The 22886-nt window shown below is 33.6% G+C and overlaps 1 pseudogene; it reads left to right on the plus strand.

Moving 5' to 3' along the window:
• The first annotated feature begins 5764 nt into the window (after positions 1-5764).
• The window catches only part of LOC100617646 (rRNA methyltransferase 2, mitochondrial-like), a 54410-nt pseudogene continuing 37288 nt past the window's right edge, over positions 5765-22886 (plus strand).

Consider the following 22886-nt stretch of genomic DNA (forward strand, 5'->3'; position numbering starts at 1 on the left):
AAATACCTAGGAATCTACCTCCCGAGACAAACACAGGAACTATATGAACACAACTAGAAAACACTCTCCACACAACTAAGATTAGACTTGAGCAATTGGAAAAACATTAACTGCTCATGGATAGGATGAGCCAATATAATAAAAATGACCATCCTACCCAAACTTATTTATCTATTTAGTGCCATACCCATTGAACTACCAAAATACGTCTTCACTGATTTAGAAAAAACCGTAACAAAATTCATTTGGAACAACAAAAGATCAAGGATATCCAGGGAAATAATGAAAAAAAAAACACATATGATGGGGGCCTTGCAGTCCCTGACCTTAAACTATATTACAAAGCAGCAGTCATCAAAACAATTTGGTACTGGCTAAGAAACAGAAAGGAGTATCAGTGGAATAGACTGGGGGAAAGCAACCTTAGCAAGACAGTATACGATAAACCCAAAGATCCCAGCTTTTGGGACAAAAATCCACTATTCAATAAAAACTGCTGCTGGGAAAATTGGAAGACAGTGTGGGAGAGATTAGGAATAGATCAACACCTCACACCCTACACCAAGATAAATTCAAAATGGGTGAGTGACTTAAACATAAAGAAGGAAACCATAAGTAAATTGGGTAAACACAGAATAGTATACATGTCAGACCTTTGGGAGGGGAAAGGCTTTAAAACCAAGCAAGAAATAGAAAGAATCACAAAATGTAAAATAAATAATTTTGACTACATCAAACTAAAAAGCTGTTGTACAAACAAACCCAATGTAACTAAAATCAGAAGAGAAACAACAAATTGGGAAAAAATCTTCATAGAAACCTCTGACAAAGGTTTAATTACTCATATTTTTAAAGAGGTAAATCAATTGTACAAAAAATCAAGCCATTCTCCAATTGATAAATGGGCAAGGGAAATGGATAGGCAGTTCTCAGATAAAGAAATCAAAACTATTAATAAGCACATGAAGAAGTGTTCTAAATCTCTTATAATCAGAGAGATGCAAATCAAAACAACTCTGAGGTATCACCTCACACCTAGCAGATTGGCTAACATAACAGCAAAGGAAAGTAATGAATGCTGGAGGGGATGTGGCAAAGTAGGGACATTAATTCATTGCTGGTGGAGTTGTGAACTGATCCAACCATTCTGGAGGGCAATTTGGAACTATGCCCAAAGGGCGACAAAAGAATATCTACCCTTTAATCCAGCCATAGCACTGCTGGGTCTGTACCCCAAAGAGATAATGGACAAAAAGACTTGTACAAAAATATTCATAGCTGCGCTCTTTGTGGTGGCCAAAAACTGGAAAACGAGGGGATGCCCAACAATTGGGGAATGGCTGAGCAAATTGTGGTATATGTTGGTGATGGAATACTATTGTGCTAAAAGGAATAATAAAGTGGAGGAGTTCCATGGAGACTGGAACAACCTCCAGGAAATGATGCAGAGCGAGAGGAGCAGAACCAGGAGAACATTGTACACAGAGACTAATACACTGTGGCACAATCAAACATAATTGACTTCTCCATTAGTTGCGGTGTAATGTCCCTGAACAATTTGCAGGGATCTAGGAGAAAAAAACACTATTCATAAGCAAATGATAAACTATGGGTGTGGAAACACCCAGGAAAAGCAACTGCCTGAATACAGCGATTGAGGGAACATGACAGTAGAGAGACTCTAAATGAACACTCTAATGCAAATATTATCAACATAGCAATGGGTTCAAATCAAGAAAACATGTAATGCCCAGTGGATTTACGGGTTGGCTATGGGGGTTGGGGGGGGAGGAAAAGAAAATGATCTATGTCTTTAATGAATAATGCTTGGAAATGATCAAATAAAATATTAAAAATAAATAAATAAATAAACATTTCTTGAATTAAAAAAAAAAAGAATGAGTAGAGCTGGGATAAAGATTTTAAAGAACAAGTAATAATAGTCAGTCTATAAAAGAGTGACTCCTCATTGCCTATGGGATAAGTTCAAATTCCACAGTGTTCATCTATAAACCTTCTTTCTATAATCTCTCTCCAATCTTCCTGTCTGGTCTTATTTCATATAATTAACACTTACATATTCATATGTTATAAGCCTTTAGTAGGGTGCATGACATGTATAAGATATTTAATAAATTATTGGCCTCTCCCCACTCAATTCACACCACATATAAGACTACACAAATAATCTCTTTTTAAAACTTTTGTATTTCTATATCCTCTCTCATCTTGGCTCTTCTTCCTCAACTTTGCTACCCATCTTCCCAGGCTTACTTCAAGTCTCAGTCAAAGTTCTACGTTCTTCAAGAATGCTTTCCCATTCCTCTATAATACTATGGCTTTCACTTTGAAATAGCCCCCAATTTATCCTCCATATATCTGATTTGATCCATATATCTAATTTGTAAGAAATCATTTGCTTGTTATTTCTCCCATTAGATTGTGACCTTGCCCTCAAGGGACTACCTTTTGTTTTTCTTTTAATATTCAGTGTTTAGAACAGTGAGTACTCTATATAAGCAGATATTGAAGAAATCAGATACATAATGAGATAGTAATGACCAGCGCTAGTTAATTGATAGGCTGATTAATTGGTGTAGTCTTTATTGAGGTATAGCAAATGGGTAGGATTGTGGCAGGGATGAGGAATTTAGAGGGAAATGCTCATGTAACTAAAGATAATACTGTCTAAAGGTCTGTGGTGCTGGAATCTTCAATTCTAAAACAGAATTCCACAACACTGTATATTTTGGCTGCTCAACTCATACTTTTGTATTTTGGATGAAAGATATGTTTACTTTTTTGTTCATATAAATTTAGGTGTTTCCTGTGCAATATGGCATTATCTTTCCTCAACAAATCATCAAAATAATTCTTTAAAATTTGCTAGCATATTATTTATGCCATAATTGTAGCAAAATTCCTTAATACATAATTAAAATTATTAATGAATTCATTAATTGATTTAATTGTTATATCTGAGAATGTGGTTAGATGAACTGAGATAGGGTTGGAATCCCTACACTTAACAGAAAGATTAACAATTATCAAAATTAAAGATATATAATTTAAAGATACTTGAAAGTGAACTTTAAACTTTCAAATTTAATGTTGGTAAAATCCTGTTTCCTTATTTTACAGGTGAGGATATTGAATTCTAATGAAGTTAAATCTTTTTGCCAGGTTTTACAGTATAAGTGGGAGAAACAATATCTGAAGCCAGGTCTTTTGACTCAATTAAGTAGATGTAGAAACATCCAGCAGAGGAGACTGATAATGAGTGGACATTGATGAGTGTTAGCTTAAGATCCTGGGGAATTGGGCATCTTGGGAGCAAGGGGAAACTAAGACCAGAGAAAAAGGGGATGGTAAATTATCACAGAACCTTCAGATAGAATAAGAATGAGAAGAATGAGAAGCCATTTTTGATTTAGAACAAAATGTTGTCAGTAAGTATGGAGGGAAGAGTTACTTTTTATTTTGATAAAACAAATGTTAGATTGTCAAAAGTTTCAATATACCTGTGTGGTGGTGATTTATTGAATACAAGCAAGAATTACTTACTCTAAGGCCTGGTGAAAGGAATAAAATACATATGATTATATCTTTAGTTTATAGTGTTATGAGCATTTTTTGGTTGTTAAGTGAAATGAACCCTGCACTTCAACCAGGAAGAAGCCACTAGATAATTACATACCAAATTAACAGTAAACATAATGAGAAAGTAATGATTCACAGGTTTGTTTATATTGGGGGGACAGGAGGGGATAGGAGACAAGGAAAACTTAGAGTAATTGGATTTGAAAAGAAGAACTTCCATCAATGGAGTTGGTAGTAAAGGAGGATTTAATGGACAAACATAGGGAGATAATTTGTTGGGTGAAGTAGGGAGAAAATATTGTAGCTCATGACATATGGCCTTGATTCTCTTAGCAAACTGTAATCATCATCATCATCATCATTAAATAATGTGAACAATAAATAAGTAATTATATAATATTTAAATGTTTACAAAACTGCACACATATATGCATTAGTGCATATTATACATGTAGATATTATTATCTTTATATCCATATAGATGATTTCTTTGTTTCCTGTTAACTCTTTGAGTTTGGTGGTATTAATCTGCCCATTTTATGGATGAAGAAAAAGGGAGTGTTTATGACTTGCCCATGATCATACAAAGAGAGAGGGCAAAAGCTGAAGATGAATTGTGAGTGGAAAATGACATTCAGGTTTTGAAAAGAGAGAGAGAACAATTTAGAACAGCTGAGGGAACTGAGATAGAAAATCAATCAAGGAAAAATAATAGAATCCCCATGCAGCTGTGAGGGTCTAGCCATGATTCTATAATATGAATTTGTAATGAACTAAATTAGCACAGTTATGTAACTTCCTTCAGCTGCTCTCAGCAGCATCAGAATCTGAGCTGGCAAGACAGATGGTAGAGATGATCAGGGATTGTGAATTGGCAGGTGTAAATGATATGTGAAATGAGTGAAAAACAAGGTAGAGAGTTGAATTGGTTAACTGCAGGGTCAAGTCTGTAAAGGGAAGAAAATAATATAAGAGGAAGTATGGAAGACTGAGAGCACAGCATGAAGTGGCTAGACTCAAGGTGGTATAGAAAACAAAGGAAAGATTTAGGAATGGGGAAAGAGACAGAGGTAGGAGGAAATGTGTTTACTATGAAAGAAAGAAAATTTGGATCACAAATATATAGAATTCACAGTTATAAGTAGTTGCTGACAAAATATGAAGTATGCTCATCCATTTGAAAGACCAAAGTGAAGTGAAGATGTAGATAATTGCAGTTGATGAGGACAAATAACCAGAAAGTTGGGGTCTTTGAAGTAATTTAATAGTTTATTTTTAAGTCTCTAAACATGATGTAAGGTATTTGTATGTACAGGAAATAACTGAACACGGTGCTTAACACCTGAAAGGTAAATGTGCAACAGACTAGACTGGAATCTGATAGTTTAAAACCACAAGTATTTGGATCAGGCAGTATAATTCATGGGTTCTTAGACTAGGGATTGTAAATTTTAAAAAAGTTTTAAAATTTATTTTAACATAAATTGTTTCTTTTGTAACCCCAAATATTTTTAAGCTTAAAAATATTTTTCTAAGTTGTCTATAGGTTTCAATAAACTGCAGAAGTTGTTTGTCCATGAAAAAAGAATGTAATAAATTGATATAAAGAGAAAACTTGAATACTAAAAAGGAAGGATAGGCAATGAGAGAAGGAAACAAAGTTAATTTTATGTCATGGACTTGGGTGGCTTCCCCTCCTGATCCATGCCAACCAACACCGTATAACTACCTACCATGTGGAATCAGTTTTTTATTAATTGAGAGTCAGAATCAAAATAGATCTAGGAAATTTCATTGATAACATAGTAAACTTCTAATGGTCCAATAGAAAAGGAAATGGAAAGGCTGAGGCAAAGTCCATATGTAGCTAGCAGGAGAGGAACTTCCTGCCTCCTTTTGGGAGATAATCATTCTGAATCACTTTTATTTTCTTCCTGAATCATGTTCCAATTGGTGGAAAATAGTGTTAGGGTACAGATGAGAGACAGCAGCCCCAGTGTACCTTCCCAAAATTTGCCTCCAAATATCTTTCAACTAATACCTCAAATAAATTCAGAAGCTTCAGAGCCAACTAAAGTTCAAGGTGATACAATTTACCAGCCAAAAACAACTTTAGCAGTTGGCAGGGGATCTGCCCAGAGCATATGCATTGACAGCACCTGCAATGGGTTTTGGAGGCAGCATTGACAGTGGCAGTAGCAGCACTTTCAGGAGATCTGAGCCTAGAGATGATATTGGCATCAGACTGGTGACAATGGGGTTGCAGATAAAATTAAGCTGAGAAAGGGTATAGGGCAAGAACTTGCTTGACAACTCCATTGCCCATACACCATTCTGGATCACATTTTCAGGATGGAGAAAAGTGTTTGGGGTAAGTTACAAGAGAGTCGAGAGCCCTAGTTATAGTTCTAGGTCCTAGAGAAGGACTAGAGCTTGTATAGCTATAGTAGAGCAAAGAACTGTTCCCAGATCCAGGGAAAACATAGCCACTCAAGGCTACAGTGGGGAAGGAATCCTTCCTGGGCAAATTCTAGAATATAGACTGGAAAAATCAGTGACCACATCTCTTCCCCCAAATATATACCTTTGGAAGCCTCAAAAACATACACAGCTACAATTAAGTCGGAAAACAATAGCACAATAGTCCTAAATTTTGAACCAGTGCTAGCCATCTCTCCCCATCAAATAGAAAAATCCCAATTTTAAAATAAAGTTCAAGATTATTAAATAGTCAAGAATAATTTGAATTATGCCCAAAGGGCTAGAGAAATATGCATACATATTGAGTAAGCATTTACATTACTAGGTCTAAAGAGATCAAAGTTAAAGGACTGATTTATAATATATATATATTTATAGGGGGCATCTGGGTAGCTCAGTGGATTGAGAGCCAAGTCTAGAGACAGGAGGTTCTAGGTTCAAATATGACCTCTGACACTTCCTAATTGTGAGCCTAGGCAAGTCACTTAACCCCAATTGCCTAGCCCTTACCACTATTCTTCCTGGGAACCAATATACAGTATTGATTCCAAGATAAGATGGAAGGTAAGTTTTTTATATATACATATATATATATATATTTATTTATTTGATCATTTTGAAACATTATTCATTGGAGACAAAGATCATTTTCTTTTCCTCCCTCCCCCCCCACCTCTCCCATAGCTGATGTGCGATTCCAACAGGTATCACATGTGTTCTTGATTCGAACCCATGTCCATGTTGTTGGTATTTGCATTAGAGTGTTCATTTAGAGTCTCTCCTCAGTCATGTCCCCTCAAACCCCTGTAGTCAAGCAGTTGCTTTTCACCGGTGTTTTTACTCCCACAGTTTGTCCTCTGCTTGAGGGTAGTGTTTTTCTCCTAGATCCCTGAAGATTGTTCAGGGACATTGCATTGCCACTAATGGAGAAGTCCATTATGTTTGATTGTGCCACAGTGTATCAGTCTCTGTGTACAATGTTTTCCTGGTTCTGCTCCTCTCGCTCTGCATCATTTCCTGGAGGTTGTTCCACTCTCCATGGAACTCCTCCACTTTATTATTCCTTTTAGCACAATAGTATTCCATCACCAGCATATACCACAATTTCTTCAGCCATTCCCCAATTGATGGGCATCCCCTCGTTTTCCAATTTTGGCCACCACAAAGAGTGCAGCTATGAATATTCTTGTACAAGTCTTTTTCCTTATTATCTCTTTGGGGTTCAAACCCAGCAGTGCTATGGCTAGATCAAAGGGCAGACAGTCTTTTATCGCCCTTTGGGCATAGTTCCAAATTGCCCTCCAGAGTGGTTGGATCAATTCATAACTCCACCAGCAATGAATTAATGTCCCTACTTTGCCACATCCCCTCTAGCATTCACTACTTTGCTCTGCTGTCCTGTTAGCCAATCTGCCAGGTGTGATACCTCAGAGTTGTTTTGATTTGCATCTCTCTGATTATAAGAGATTTAGAAAACTTTTTTCATGTGCTTATTAATAGTTTTTATTTCTTTGGCTGAGAACTGCCTGTTCATGTCCCTTACCCATTTATCAAATGGAGAATGACTTGATTTTTTGTAGAATTGATTTAGCTCTTTGTAAATTTGAGGAATTAAACCTTTGTCAGAGGTTTTTATGAAGATTTTTTTCCCAATTTGTTGCTTCCCTTCTGATTTTAGTTACATTTGTTTTGTTTGTACAAAAACTTTTTAATTTGATGTAGTCAAAATTATTTATTTTACATTTTGTGACTCTTTCTATGTCTTGCTTGGTTTTAAAGTCTTTCCCTTTCCAAAGGTCTGACATGTATACTATTCTGTGTTTGCCTAATTTACTTATAGTTTCCTTCTTTATGTTCAAGTCATTCACCCATTCTGAGTTTATCTTGGTGTAGGGTGTGAGGTGTTGATCCAAACCTAATCTCTCCCACACTGTCTTCCAATTTTCCCAGCAGTTTTCATGAAATAGTGGATTTTTGTCCCAAAACCTGGGATCTTTGGATTTATCATATACTGTATTGCTGAGGTCACTTGCCGCAAGTCTATTCCACTGATCCTCCTTTCTGTCTCTTACCCAGTACCAAATTGTTTTGATGACTGCTACTTTGTAATATAGTTTGAAGAAGGTAAGGTTTTAAAAAATATTTAAAGCAGCTTTTTTTTTGTATCGACAAAGAATTAGAAATTGAGGGGATTCCCATCAGTTGGTGAATTATTGAAGAAATTATGGTATATGATTGTGATGGAATACTATTGTGCTATAAGGAATGACTGGGGGGGTGGTTATAGAAAAAAAAATCCTGGGAAAACCTATATCAACTGATGCAGAACTAAGTGAACAAAATCGGATCATTATATACAGTAAGAAGAATATTCTAATAATGATATATTATGAAAAACTTAACTACTCTAATCAGTAGAATGATATAAACCATTGTTGAAGGATTCCTGATAAAAATGCATCTTCTTCCCAAGAGAGAACTGATGAACTCTTAGGGTATAATTAAGTATGTTTTAAAATCACTTTAATTTTATTGCTATTTTTGTGACATGGCTAATATGAAAATATGTTTTGTCTAGTTTTACATTTTTTAAAACCCTTACCTTCTGTCTTGGGACAAATATTGTGTATTGGTTCAAGGCATAAAAAAATGTAAGTACTAGACAATGGGGGTTAAGTGACTTCCCCAGGGTCACACAGCTAGGAAGTGTCTGAGGCCAAATTTGAATCAAGGATCTTCCATCTCTGGGCCTGGTTCTCAATCCACTGAGCCACCTAGCTATCTCCATAGTTTTATACGTTTAACTGTTGAGGGAGTTTCTAGAAGTAGGAAAAATTTGGAACTCCGATTTTTAAAAAGAATGTTAAACACAAACAATATTTTTAAATTAATTGTAGCTCTGGAAAAATTCACTGTATGATTGTTGTTGTTATTTTGCTATTTCTAAATGAGGTTCTAAATTATTCATGTTAAGGCAATTCTTTGAACCTTTTCTCTTTTGATATGAAAGAATGGATGACTCAGGTACAATAGCATATTTGTTCTCTTTCAAAAAGGTACAATGCAAATAGAAATTTAAGGTAAAATAGAGATTGCCCTGGTACTTTTTCCATGTATAGTCAAGAGCATATTAAAGCTAAATGTGGATAAAAAATTAATTATAAAACTTGTTTGAATTTTTAATCCACTTAATAACAAGCTATGGTAAATGGTTAATGTGATTATACCTAAGCAAAATTATGTATAAGAAGGAGTCTTGTTTTTAAAGGACAAACTTCTCTTTTCATGAGAAATTAACTGACTCATTCATAGTTCCTGATTAATCCTTATAAAATCATAGTCTCGTATCATCTCAAGTGTAATCACCAATTCAGAATTCATTTTAACATAGTTTTATCTCTTCTATTTTTTTCTTTCCATGGAGAAGACAAAAGAAGGCATTTTATTTTCAATCATGTCAATTTACCAAACATTTTCAGTTGAAAATAACTCTACAATTTAACATTAGACATAATAAAGAAGGAAGAAAAAGGATGGAAATAAACCAAACAAAATAAAAAAGCAGAAATTGCAGATGACATGATGTAATAGCATTATTTGGATAAATTATGAGGGAAGGATTAATTTAATAACATCTCGCCCACTTCAACACATCAAAATGTCATTTTTACTTTCCAGTTTGAAAATTAAACAGAAAAGTTCAGAAATACTTATATCCTTTTGAAATGTAATTAAAGGGTTTGATAAGTGTTGGGAAAAGTATTTCCTCAAACATTCTAACATATAAATTAATATTTTCTAGCCCATTCATAGACTTAACTGACATATATTATATCACAATATCAATAACCACATGGCTTCAGTCCTCAGATGGTATATAGAAGTATACTTTCTAGATTAATTAGTTATAATTAGCCACTTAAAATGAGCATCATTTAGATGTTCATTAATTCCTACTTCCCCTTTTTCAAATAAACTTGTATTGAATCTAAGTGACTTAAAATTTTACAATGAAATATCACTTGCAAAAGTAAAAGGGATATTTCTAAAAGTTCAGACATATGTTTCTTCTATTAAGATTGGCCAAGTCAAAAGACTGTTCAGTCAGTGAATAAACTATTCTATATTACTTGTGCACATATTGTACTGTACCCCCAGAACTGTATTAGGAACTAAAAATAAAATGAAACATGAAATATATTTCCTAAACTCAAAGATCTTATGGTTTAGCTATGTTTCATTGATACTTCAATGGATATATGATCTCAATATTATGTATACTTTCTCCAAAAATGAAGATAATGACCAATTCCTCTCATCTCATATTATATGATTCTTCTCTATTTAATACCACTCATCTTTCACATGGAATTGACTCACCATACTAGAGTACTTAATCTAAATGGTTTGAGGATCTAATTATATGAATGGAAAATATATGCTCTTCATTGTTTATATATCACTCATTATGCCTGTTCTATGTTTTCTTCTTGAAAAAATCCTATTAAAGTATTTTTTTTTTCTTTTCTTGATATATTGGGTTCCAAATCATGGGAAACTACCATTTCTGAGTGCTTTCCATTCCAGATAATTCAAAGGGCAATGGAGAAATGTTTAGTGGACATAGATGGAATTGTATTATGAATGATGAGTATCATGAATAATATTATCACAAAGATACATAACAGGACAAGATGTGAGCCACTTATTCAATGATGAAAAGGGATAGGAGATAAATACCATGAATTACCAGAAGGGCACTCACTTAATTACAAGACAGCAAAATAGATATGCACAGCTTATCATAAACACTCCCTGTGGAGTATTTATGTGAATGTATATGCAAAAGTTACATAGGTTTAGCATGTATGGATGACTTATAATCTCTACCACATAGTAAGCTGAGTATCTATATCAGTAAAATCAAGACTATATTAAAATAATCAGAATTTCTTCTTTAAAACATCTACAAAATATAGAGTCTCTCAAATGAAAAGTATATAAGAAAAATGTTTTTAGCTATGTTATCCTAAATATCAGAATATTGATTAAATGGAAATGGTACAATGGAAAGAACACTGGGAATCAAGAGACCTGCATTTTGTCCCTTGTTATGTCCAAACACTGATAATGTGCTTGATCATTCAGAGATAGGATTGATCACTATGAACAAGTTCTTATATATTCCTCTAATTTTTTCCTTTTATTAAATTGCTGGTAATATGATACATATCACATATATTTTTAATTTCAGAAAGATATTTTTAAAAAAGCTTTCAGTATTTCAATTTTGGAGAAATGGAGTCTTGATATAGTTATATAATTGGACAATATAATCCAAAGGCTGCTGATTACTTATCAATTTCAACTAGAGAAAGTCATCTAATGGCATAAAGTAAGTGTGGTATCTTGAGTACTACTCTGTTCAACCTCTTTTAGTAACTTGTCTTCTAAAATAGAAGACAGTCTTTATCACAACCTGGGAGGAATAGTTAATATTCTATAAGACAGATTCAGATCAAATATCAGTTATCATGAGAAAAAAAATGAAAATCAGATAAAATGTGTGTCCAAACACCTACTGATATTTTAGCATGCACCAAATAAAATTATAATAACAAGACTAAGAGTAGTGATATTCTGTTGTCTATAAGAACTTATATAGAATATTGTGTTCAGCTTGGCTACTACATTTTAGTAGAGTCAAATGTAGATAATCAGGGTATTGAGGAAACGTAAAGGCTTATTTTCAGATCAGTTGAATGAGTTTAGGAGTTTTTTGTTTGTTTTTCCTAGAGCAGGAGAGAATTAAAGGACATCATTATTATTCTTCAAATATCTGATATCTGACTGACCTCCAAAATATCCTTAGTTTCCCTTGCTTTTGCCTGGCAAATAAAACAATGTAAAGGAGCAGCTCATAAAACTTCACAGGGGAAATGTACCCAGAAACATTTTTGACATGTTATCTATATGACCATGAATAAGTCATTTAGCCTTTCATTATCAAAGTCCTACTGACAATTATAGAAATCATTGATCTGAAAATACTCAAAATTTATTTTAAGTAAAAAAATTACTTACTGAAAAACATTTAATTAGTTCCCACAATTTTAAGGAGTAAAAATGTTGCTTGATTGTTTAGATACAACTCTTTAAATAATACTAAGGGGATTTTTATTTCACCTTTTATAGGAGAAAGTTGATTAAATAAATTCATCACCTAATAGTTTCAGGAGTTCTGTCTTACCATCTTTGTCTTGAATCATTCATAAATCTTCTCAAACCTCCTTAGAGGGATTCTTATTCTGGATTTACAAGAGAACATTGACAAGGAGTAGATATGAATGAGGCGTTATCTGAACTGTAAGAGGGATTTCTGGTATCAATAGCATCAAAATCCAAATAACCAAGTATGATTTTTTTCATGGTTATTAACCATACATTCTTATAAAAATAAAACTCTTTTTGACTCAACTTCAAAAATATAATATCCCCCCAAAATATCTCATTTGTAAGAATTAAGTTATTTGGGAAAATGAAGTGAGAAGGACTTCTCTATACTGGTTGAATTTTCTATTTAGTATGCAAAAACCTGAACCAGCCTAAATCTAAGACAAACAGCAGGGACAGTAAATAACAACCCTCTAGATGATAAACATGGATAAACATTGCCAGAAGGTGTTACCGAGTGCTAAACAACCTAGCTTTAAGTTGCCACCATGATTTAGTTCTCCCTGGTTCATTTCCCTCTCCCTGTCAGGCTACTATGGAGGTAAGTAGAGGGAGGTTTTCAGTACAAAATTAGATTGAATTCTGGGGCAAAAAGTGATGTCATGCACAAAGTAGATTAAAATATGGAACATCTTGAAGCCAGGACAAAGAATAAAAGACACTGAATTTTTTTTAATGGGGTTTTAGTTGATTGTGGCATTATGTTCTCTTATAAGACTTTATTGTGCCTGTATGTATATGGGAATTAAGTGCTGATATGTGATATTACCTTTGGCATATGTTTTCTCTTTCTAACATGACTATATTTTAGGCTTATGGAGCTCAAACTATTAAGAGGCACAAGAATTTCTTTCTTCAGCTAGGTTTGAATTTAGGGGAATTTTTTTTAAAACCTCCTTAAGATTACTAGAGAGATACAGTAGAATTCTTAATCTTCTCTTAGAGGCTGCCTTACTCAAAGGCAGCTAGGTTGTATAGGCATAGACTTGGAATCAGGTAGGCCTGAGTTAAAAATCCTTCCCCATGTGCTTACTATCTGCCTCTCTCTGTGAAAATTCCATTCTCTACCCCAGCTTCTTATCTGTATAATGTGGACAAAAATATAATATATTTAGAAATTATTGTATCAAGTGAAATGTAAAGAACTATATAAAGTTCTTTTAAGTCTTAAAATGCTATCAACATATTAATTGATGATGGTGATGATGACAATATTTATCATGCTGCTGTTGCCTTATCATCACAAATATTTCCATAGACTGTGGGTCGGTTGAGAATTCTCTCAAGCCTGCCATATTCAATATTCAAGCTGTGTCCTTCTACTCTCTCAAAAATCCCCATAATCACAGACATTCCTACTACCAGAAGAATTAATTCCCAGCCATGCCAGAAGATGGAATGAGAAGTGCAAAAACATACCTGAGGTTATCAGGCCACTTTTAAGAGACTTAATTACAAGAGAATGATCAAAAATTCATATCAGAAAAGGTTACTGGTGATCTCAACTAATTAGTAATATTCTTTGTGATTTCTAGAATGTCCCCCCTCTCTAAAAACAAAAATCACTATAAGATACTACAAAACAAATCTATTTCCAAGTGTTGAGGTTCCTCTTCCTCTTCCTTTAATCCATCACTAAAAAACAATTCTCAATCTACATAAAGGTGGTACAACAAGCAAAGCCTCACTGAGGGTTACTAAGGATACTCTGGTTTACTACAACCTTTAGTCTGATAGTTTTGAGCTCATTTGGTGACAAATGATGCATGATCCTAAATATATGTCATCTAAAGTCCAGAAAGCCTACAAATTTTGAGTGATCTAGCTCTACCTAATCCATGATTCCCACAATAAATCCTTTAGTTGTTTTCTTCTTGTCTTTCTCATACCTTCATCTACCATAGTCCTTTGATGTGGCTTGTTTTGATCTTTGAAGATGTTCTTCTCTAACCATAGTTAGCACTGGTTTAGTTTGTGTTGTAGTTGCTAGGAGTATATAGGGAGGGAACTTTGATACTAAGCAGATGATTTGGGAAAAGTGTGTTGCATTATTTTGGAAAATTCCACTATTGAGAGATACTAGAATCAGTCCTACAGAAAGTGTACAATTCAACATTGAAAATGTAATGGACTCACAACTAGCTATCTTTTTAGTAAATTACTAATGGGCTTTGAGATTTTCTTATGTTTTTGACACTGGTAATTGGTATAGAACAAATTAATGGAGGAGCTAACTTCAAGATGTTCATAAAAATATTTAGCAAGATGAGAGTGGAAAATAGAGAGTTTAGTTTGAGTGATTATGTAACACAGAGAAAGTGTTTAGTTAAGGTACTGTGAAGACACAAAAATATGATTAAATAGTTTATGTAAAAATCGGAGAAGTGATTAAGTACCAGTCATTGGTATATGCTTTTGGATGCAGATGTCAAAGCAATTTCAGAGTACACTTTGGGGTTTGGGTCATGGACATTTAGAGATGTTGTGGTACTTTTAGGATGAACTTCCAATTTGAGAATATAGAAATAATTGGGAACTACATGAATATATGATAGCATGTTTTCTCAAACTTGATTCAAATATTGAAATTGAATATGTGTATATATATATATATATATATATATATTCCTAGTTTAAACTTTCAGAGTTCTGGCAGCTTTACATAGATAGATGATATAGATAAATAGATAGATAGATAGATAGATAGATAGATAGATAGATAGATAGATAGATAGAGATATATACATAGATAGATACTGTAAACCTCAAAATTCCTTAGACTTATAAATGTTGGAAATTTCACCATTGGGATATTTCATACTTGGAAAATTTCTTACTGATAGTCTATTGGAATGGGAATCCCATTGGCATGGGAGGTTCCTTCTCTTCCCTTCTTAAGATTACTTTAGGACAGAAACCTTTTGCTGAACAATGGAAAGGACTTTGACCTATGCTTAAGCATAGAACAGGAATTTCTTTGAGTCTTGATTGATTTTAGAATTGATACAATGGAGATACTCCACCCTATTCAGTCCTAATAGGATTGAGTAAGGGCTGCAGCCTAGATCAAAATTTAATTATTCCAATCTCTACCATACTCAAGTTAACAGGATTTAGAAAGGGCTGTAGCAAAGGAGTAAAGATTTAATCATTTGAAAAATATGACCTTCAACAGACATGTGCAAAAGCCAGAAACCTCTGGGCGGTCCTGGGTTAAGCGAGAGCCTACATTGACAGGGAAATTGATGAAGAGTGATTGGTAGATGTGAGGACTGAGGGGAGGCAACTTGGATGGTTTCCTTAAAGATAGGAGGGTCTGGAGACTGGAGGTGGTTGAGGAGTTTTGGTCGGTGTGGTTGCTGGGCTCTGAGAAGCTTGCTCTGAAGGAAGCTGAAGGTGGGGGCCTCTGAGACTGTTTCTCCATTTTGGTCACGTGAGTAATAGGGACTGATCTCTTTTCTTTGCCCCAGCTATCTAAGGGCTTGGGCCTTTTGGCCCAGCCTAAACAGAAGGGGTATTTAAGCCCTATTCCCTTCTCTCCCTTTTTCTCTCTCTCTATCTCTAATTCCTTTCTTACTCTTATTGTAATTAAACTCCAAAAAAGGCTGACGGCTGACTTGAGTTTTTCATTTAGGAATTACATAGCTGATTCCTTGGCGACCTTAAATTAATATATATCAGTCTTTTAAAGTGATTCCCTTGTTACAATACATAGATAGCTAGAGAGCTATAAAGCACCTACTTTAGAGCATTAATGTTATGATAAAGATGATTTACCTAATGTAAAGCATTTTGTAAAATTAAAGGGAATAAATATTAACTATTTTATAATATTGAATCAAATCTTGCATTTATTGATCATGACCAAAAATTTCTGAAGATATTAAGCTGACTGGCATAGTTGTGAGTCATCAGAAAAAATAACAACAACAACAACAACAACAACTGACTAGTCAGTGAAAAAATATCCAGGAGGAGTAAATATGGCGGCATAGAGGCAGAAAATGTTCAGACCTCTGGAAATCCTTCCTTACCGATTACAAACTAAATGCTCCTATGGGACTGAAAATCAAACATGACAACAGGAAAGAGCAAAGGAACCCTCCTGCTAGACTCAAATTAAAAGGTAAAACCACCAAAGCCAGAATTCTATAACACTCATATTTAAGGGGAAGGAAGAAGGAAGGTCCTGGGACTCCTCCCACACCTGAGCGCTAAGCCTCCAGCAGTAGCTGGAACCTCTGAGCAAGCAAAGGTGCTGGTCTGGAGAGAGTTCCTTGTGTGCAAATCTGTGTCAGGCTCAGAGTGTCCAACACAGGCAGTGGGGGAGCAGATAGAGAAGAAACACAGAGCACAGAGTGTAAAGCAGTAGTAGCAGCAGAGACACTCCATATTTTCCCCCCACTTGCCAAGGTTTTGGCCTCAGAGAACATCCAGCAACCCAGCTGGATTTAATCCCATCAGATTATTCAGAGGGCAGGGAAGCTCTAGCTCCAACACCCCTTCCTCACAGACTGCTGGACTTAATCCCAACAAAGCTTTCAGAGGGCAGGAAACCTTAAGCTCCAACACCCCTCACCCACAGACTGCACTGAGAAATTTACTGACAAAACTCCAAGGGTGAAGGCATAAAGAAAAGCCCAAAACCACACAAAAAAGAGAGGAGAAAGAGTTCAGGCAATTGCAGGGAGTAAAGAATGGGTAAATATAAGCAAACAACAGAAAAAGAAAAAAGAAATTACAATCAACACCTGCTATACAGGCAATGATAAAGAGTAAAGGGAACAGAGAAGGATGAGGGAACAGCAAGTGAAAAAAAATAGAAAACCTAGTGAATTGGATAGAGGCTCTGGAAGAACTCAAAATGCATTTCAAAACACAATTAATAGAGGCAACTGGCAAAAGAACTTAAAAACTACGATGTCATCTGGAAACAGAGGCACTTGAACTAAAACACGAAAATAGTGTCTTGAAAATCAAAATCAACCAGTTTGAAAATGAGGTGAAGGAGAAGAATGATGAGGCAAAGAAGATGAAAGTTGAGGCAAAGGAGATGAAGGATGAGGTAAAGAGGATGAAAGATGACCTCCAAAGAAAATCAGACCAGAAGAAGAAGAATGACCAAAAAGCCAGGGATGAAATCCAATCTTAAAGAGCCAGAATACAACAACTACAATCAAGTGACTTCACAAGGCAGCAGGCCACTATAAAACAAAATCAAAAGAATGAAAAAATTGAGGAAAATATGAAGCATCTCATTCACAAAACAGAAGATTTAGAAAATTGTTCCAGGAGACACAACTTAAGAATCATTGGTCTACCAGAAGACCATGACAAAAGAAAAAGCCTGGACATCATGCTACAAGAAATTATAAAAAAAAAAAGAAAGAAAGAAACTGCCCCAACATTCTAGAACAAGAGGGGAAATGGATATTGAAAGAATCCATAGATTGCCTCCTGTATTTAATCCCCAACTGACAACACCCAGGAATATTATAGTCAAATTCAAGAACTATCAGAACAAGGAAAAAAATATTACATGCTGCCAAGAATTCATTCAGATACCATGGAACCACAGTGAGGATAATAGGATCTGGCTGAATCTATACTGAAGGACCAAAAGGCATGTAATATGATATTCCAGAAAGTAAGGGAACTAGGTCTACAACCAAGAATCAACTACCCAACAAAATTGACTATATTCTTACCTGGGAAAGAATGGTCATTTAACAAAATAGAAGAATTCGAAGAATTTGAAAAGGAAAGACCCAACATGAATAGAAAATTTGATGCTCAAACACAGAACTCAGGAAAATCATCAAAATGTAAATAAAAAAGAGAGGGGAAAAGATAAAAAAAATGTTAAGAGACCCAATAAAAATGATATGTATCCCTATAAGAAATGAGGTCATTGGGAACTCTTAAAAATTGTTATTATAACCTGGGTAGCTTGAAGAATTACACACAGAGGGAACAGTGATAAACTATATAGGATGAAATGCCAAGACATAAATATGTATATATAAAAAAGAGGTTAATACTAAAAGAAATGAGAAAAGAAACAAAAGGGAGTAAATTTATATGTCACAAAGAAGCTCATGGTGGAAGGGCAGAGAACATAAATATACCAGAAGGGTAAAGAGGTTGGAGATTAACTAGATGCATTCCCAATAAGATCAGGAGCAAAATAAGTATGCCCATTATCCCCTCTATTATTTAACATTGGACTAGAAATATAAGCTGTAACAATTAGAGTGGAAAAAGAAATTGAAGGTATTAAAACTAGCAATGAGCAGACTAAGCTATCACTCTTTGCAGATAATATGATAGTCTACTTAAAGAACTTAAAGAACTCCAGAGAATCAACAAAAATGCTAGTCGAAATAATTAACAACTTTAACACAGGTGCAAGATACAAAGTAAATACACATAAGTCATCAGCATTTCTATATACTATATGACTCTCCAGGATAAGAGTTTTTAACATGCAGAAATGAATTTTTAAAAATATTTTGATAATATTATAATATAATGGGTTTGTTTTCTAATCTCACAAAGTTTATTTATTCTTTAGAAACATTATTTTCAGGAGTCCATCAGCTTCACAATGTGGTTCAATGGAATAATGACTATCACATACAACATTTATTAAAATGTTTAATAAAAAGGTATAATAAACCCTTTCCTAGAAGTAATTTGGGTTAGTGTTCAGTCTGAAGTCAAGTAACTGACTTAGGTTCAACTAATTTTTCTGACCTTTCCAAGTTGTAAGATATTGTTATTTAACTTTCCTGACCTTCATTTTTTTCTCATCTATAAAATTGGGATGAGATAATGAAACCTCTACTCATAAGGTTATGAGTTTCAATTGAAATAATGTATGAAAATTAGCTCATTAATCTTGCTACATAAAACCAGCTATTGTTTCCTCCATTTTTTATCTAAAATAAAATTTTATATAAATACTCTGAACCAGAGGGTTGAGAGTTCTCTTTACTCTGATCTCCAGTACCATTAAATTTATACAATAATACAATCTATGCTGCCTCAAGCCTTACTTGTGCATATTCATGCCTTCTTAATTTTAGCTTCCTGGAGGATAGGCATTATGGACTACATATCTTCATAGCTAAACTTTAGCACCTATGACAGAGCTTTGCACAGGTGCTCAGGTAATATTTATTGAATGAATTCTAACTTACTTTCATGTAAAAATATACTTAACTATTTCCATATCTTGGAGTCAAAACAAGTTTTAATTATGTTTCCAAATACTTATTATAAATGTGATCTTGCTAAACTTCTTTTGCCTTAGCTTTAATTTCTTCTGTAGAAGAAATAATGATAAGGACATGTATCACACTGGGTTTTAGAGAGAAAAAGGTGGTTATTTTTAAAATATACTGTAAAGGACTGAATAAGTGAAAGCTATTGTTATTATTACTGATTACTTGTAGTTCTTCGTTCACCAATGAGTACTTACATGTTCCTTTTTCAATGGATATTTTATATCTTTAACTAAATTACAAGTTCCTTAAAAGAAGAGTAAATAGCAAATACATAATGCTTATTCTGTATCTCTCACAATACTAAGCAAGGAGCAGATATTAAATAAATACTTCTTGTTTCATTAAGGTTATAGGTCTTCTCATCCTATGGGTTTGCAAATGATTTAGAATGACTATCTCTGAGAAACGCATCCAATTATGCAATGTTCACTTAAACTTTCTTTGGTTCAGGAGAAAGAGTTTGATTTGTTTCTTAGTGATACAATATAGTACAGATGTCATAGATAGTTTTAATATGAACAACATAATTATATGAAATATTTTTATACTCAGTCTTGTACTATCATAATTCAACTTAATTATAATTTCATCTCACAAGTTCATGTTGAGTTATATGTTGCACATTGATGAGTTAACATTTGCATAAATATACTTTCCTTATGAATAACAACAGAAAGGAAGTATTATGTATTTAGAAGATAATATTTGATTGTGTTTTTATAAATTTACATATGTGCTTATATAACATATCAAAATTACATTATGTTGCTATATAATATGCATATATGAATCTTTATGTATAAAAATAGAATATATATACTGTGTGTGTGTATATATATGTATATATATATATATAAGTGTATATATATTTTTTTCAGATCACTGATTTTTTCCCTTACATTTGGAGAATGGTATAATTTTTCTCTTCAAAATGACCATAGGCAACACCAGCACAAGATCAGCAGCTAGAATTTACATAGTATTTTAAGGCTTACAGAGAAATTTACAAATATACACTTTTATTTTCAAAACTACCTTGTGAGTTATGTAATATTATTATTCCCATTTTATAGATGAGGAAATTGAAATAGGCAGAAGACAAGTGATTTGTTCATGGTCCAAAGGTTAATAATCTGAAACCAGATTTAAATTGAATTATTCCTAACTCCAGGTTCAACATTTAGTCTACTAGTTGACATGGCTTTCTAAGAACATTCCTAATTAAGCTAATTAATTCAAAACTTACCTTAAAACATTAACTACTTGTCATTTTTTGTTTATTTTTTCTACCTAAGTATTTCCCTCCAAACAATTACATGTATATATATATATATATATATATATACATATATAGGTGTATACATATATGCTATTAGAACATATAAACAGGCTACTCAATGTCTCCAACTATCATCTCTCTTTTTCCTATTGTTCCTGTCCAAGAAATAGTTCATTTATTCCCTTCTCCAATGGCTGACCTATTCTAAAAGTTTTTTTTTTCCAAAAGTAATTACCAATCTCAAAATCCTCTCTTTTCTCTCTGATAACATTTATTTCCATCTCATTTCTACTTTTTTAATTTCTTGTCCTGATGATTTCATTGTTTACTTTTCCACACTTTTTTTTTCAACTAATACCAGATAAGAAATGAAAACTGGTAAGGAATAAATGTGTGTAGAGGGAAATGTAAATCATTAGCAGTCCTCTCTGGGCATTGATCATGAAGGTTTCTGCTTTTCATCTATATAATAACTTTCTTTTGGTTTTGATGATGCCTTAAGAGGTATGATGCTCCTGTTGTCTTTTATCTTTTCTTTACACATTACCTTTGGCATACTGATATTGAATTTAAATGTTTCCATCAATATGCATTAAACAAATGATTCTATAGTTTTCTTTCTTTTTACTCTTCCTGCTTTATGTTTCAAAATTATTACTGTCATAGAAGAAAATTAGCAGAAATCATTCTTACTTTTTAAACTGCTTATATACTATTTGAAGTAATTGGTTTTTTTTTTTAATGTTACTAAGACTTTTAAATCCTTCTGGCCCCAGGATTTTATCAAAGGAGAACACTGATGGATTGTTCAATATCTGATCCTAAGATTTAAGGATTTTAAGTTTATTTATATATAATTATAATTAAGTACTCTCTTTCCTCTTTTGTTAATCAGAACAATTTATATTTGCAAATTTTCATCTATTTCATTTATGTTGTCAGTTTTATTGGCATAGAATTGGTTATAAAAGCTAATATTAACTGTTCCAATTCCAATTTCATTGATTGTTCCTAATTTCATTTAATTTTTTACTGGTAAAGTTCACCATCCCCTTCTTTCTTCTTTTATAATCAAAATAAACAATGATTTCATTGATTATTTTTCATAAAACCAATGCCATTTTTATTACTTCATTTACTTTGTTTTCAATTTTTAAACTCTCTTCTTGGTGACTTGTAATTATTTTCTTTTTTAATGGAATGCTCAATTACTTGAACTTATATTACTAGATGTTGTTGATTAAAATATAATTTTGGTTCTAAAGATATAAATTTTCTTCAAGGTGCTGTTCTATTTGCATTTCACAGATTTATCCTTTGCTGATCCCCCCCCCCCCCGTTTTGATCACTCTTTGTTCTTTGCCTGTACAGAAGTTGTCTATTGTAATTTCTTTCTTCTTATTTACCCCTTCTTTGCTCCCCATATTTGTCTGTGCTCTTGCTCCCCTCATTTTTTTGGTTTTGGGAGCTTCTGTCAGTCTCCCCTCTTAGAGCTCTGACAGAAGGTCTCTCCCTGTAGTCAGTGGGGGAGGGGTGTTGTAGTTTGAGTTTCCCTGTCCTCTGGAGGCTGATTGGATTAAATTAAAGTTCAGCAAAACTGAGTATATTCTTACAGGGGAAAGTATGGTCATTAAACAAAATAGAAGAATTCCAAACATTTGTAAAGAAAAGACCAGACCTGAACAGAAAATTTGATGTCCAAGCACAGAACTCAAGAGAACCATCAAAAGGTAATTTAAAAAGAGGGGAAAAAGAAAAAAAAACACCTTTTTTTTAAGAGACTCACTAAGTTAAAATGATATGTATCCCTATAAGAAAAAAAGTCATTGATAACTTAAAAACTGTTGTTATCACCTGGGCAGCTACAAGAATTACACTTAGAGGGAACAGTGACAAACTGTATAGGATGAAATAACAAGACATTAATAGGTATATAGATATATGTATGCATAAATACATATACATGTGTATATATTATACACACACAACTAGAGCTAAAAAAA

The sequence above is a fragment of the Monodelphis domestica genome, chromosome 7, assembly GCF_027887165.1.
Source record: "Monodelphis domestica isolate mMonDom1 chromosome 7, mMonDom1.pri, whole genome shotgun sequence".
NCBI lineage: Eukaryota > Metazoa > Chordata > Mammalia > Didelphimorphia > Didelphidae > Monodelphis > Monodelphis domestica.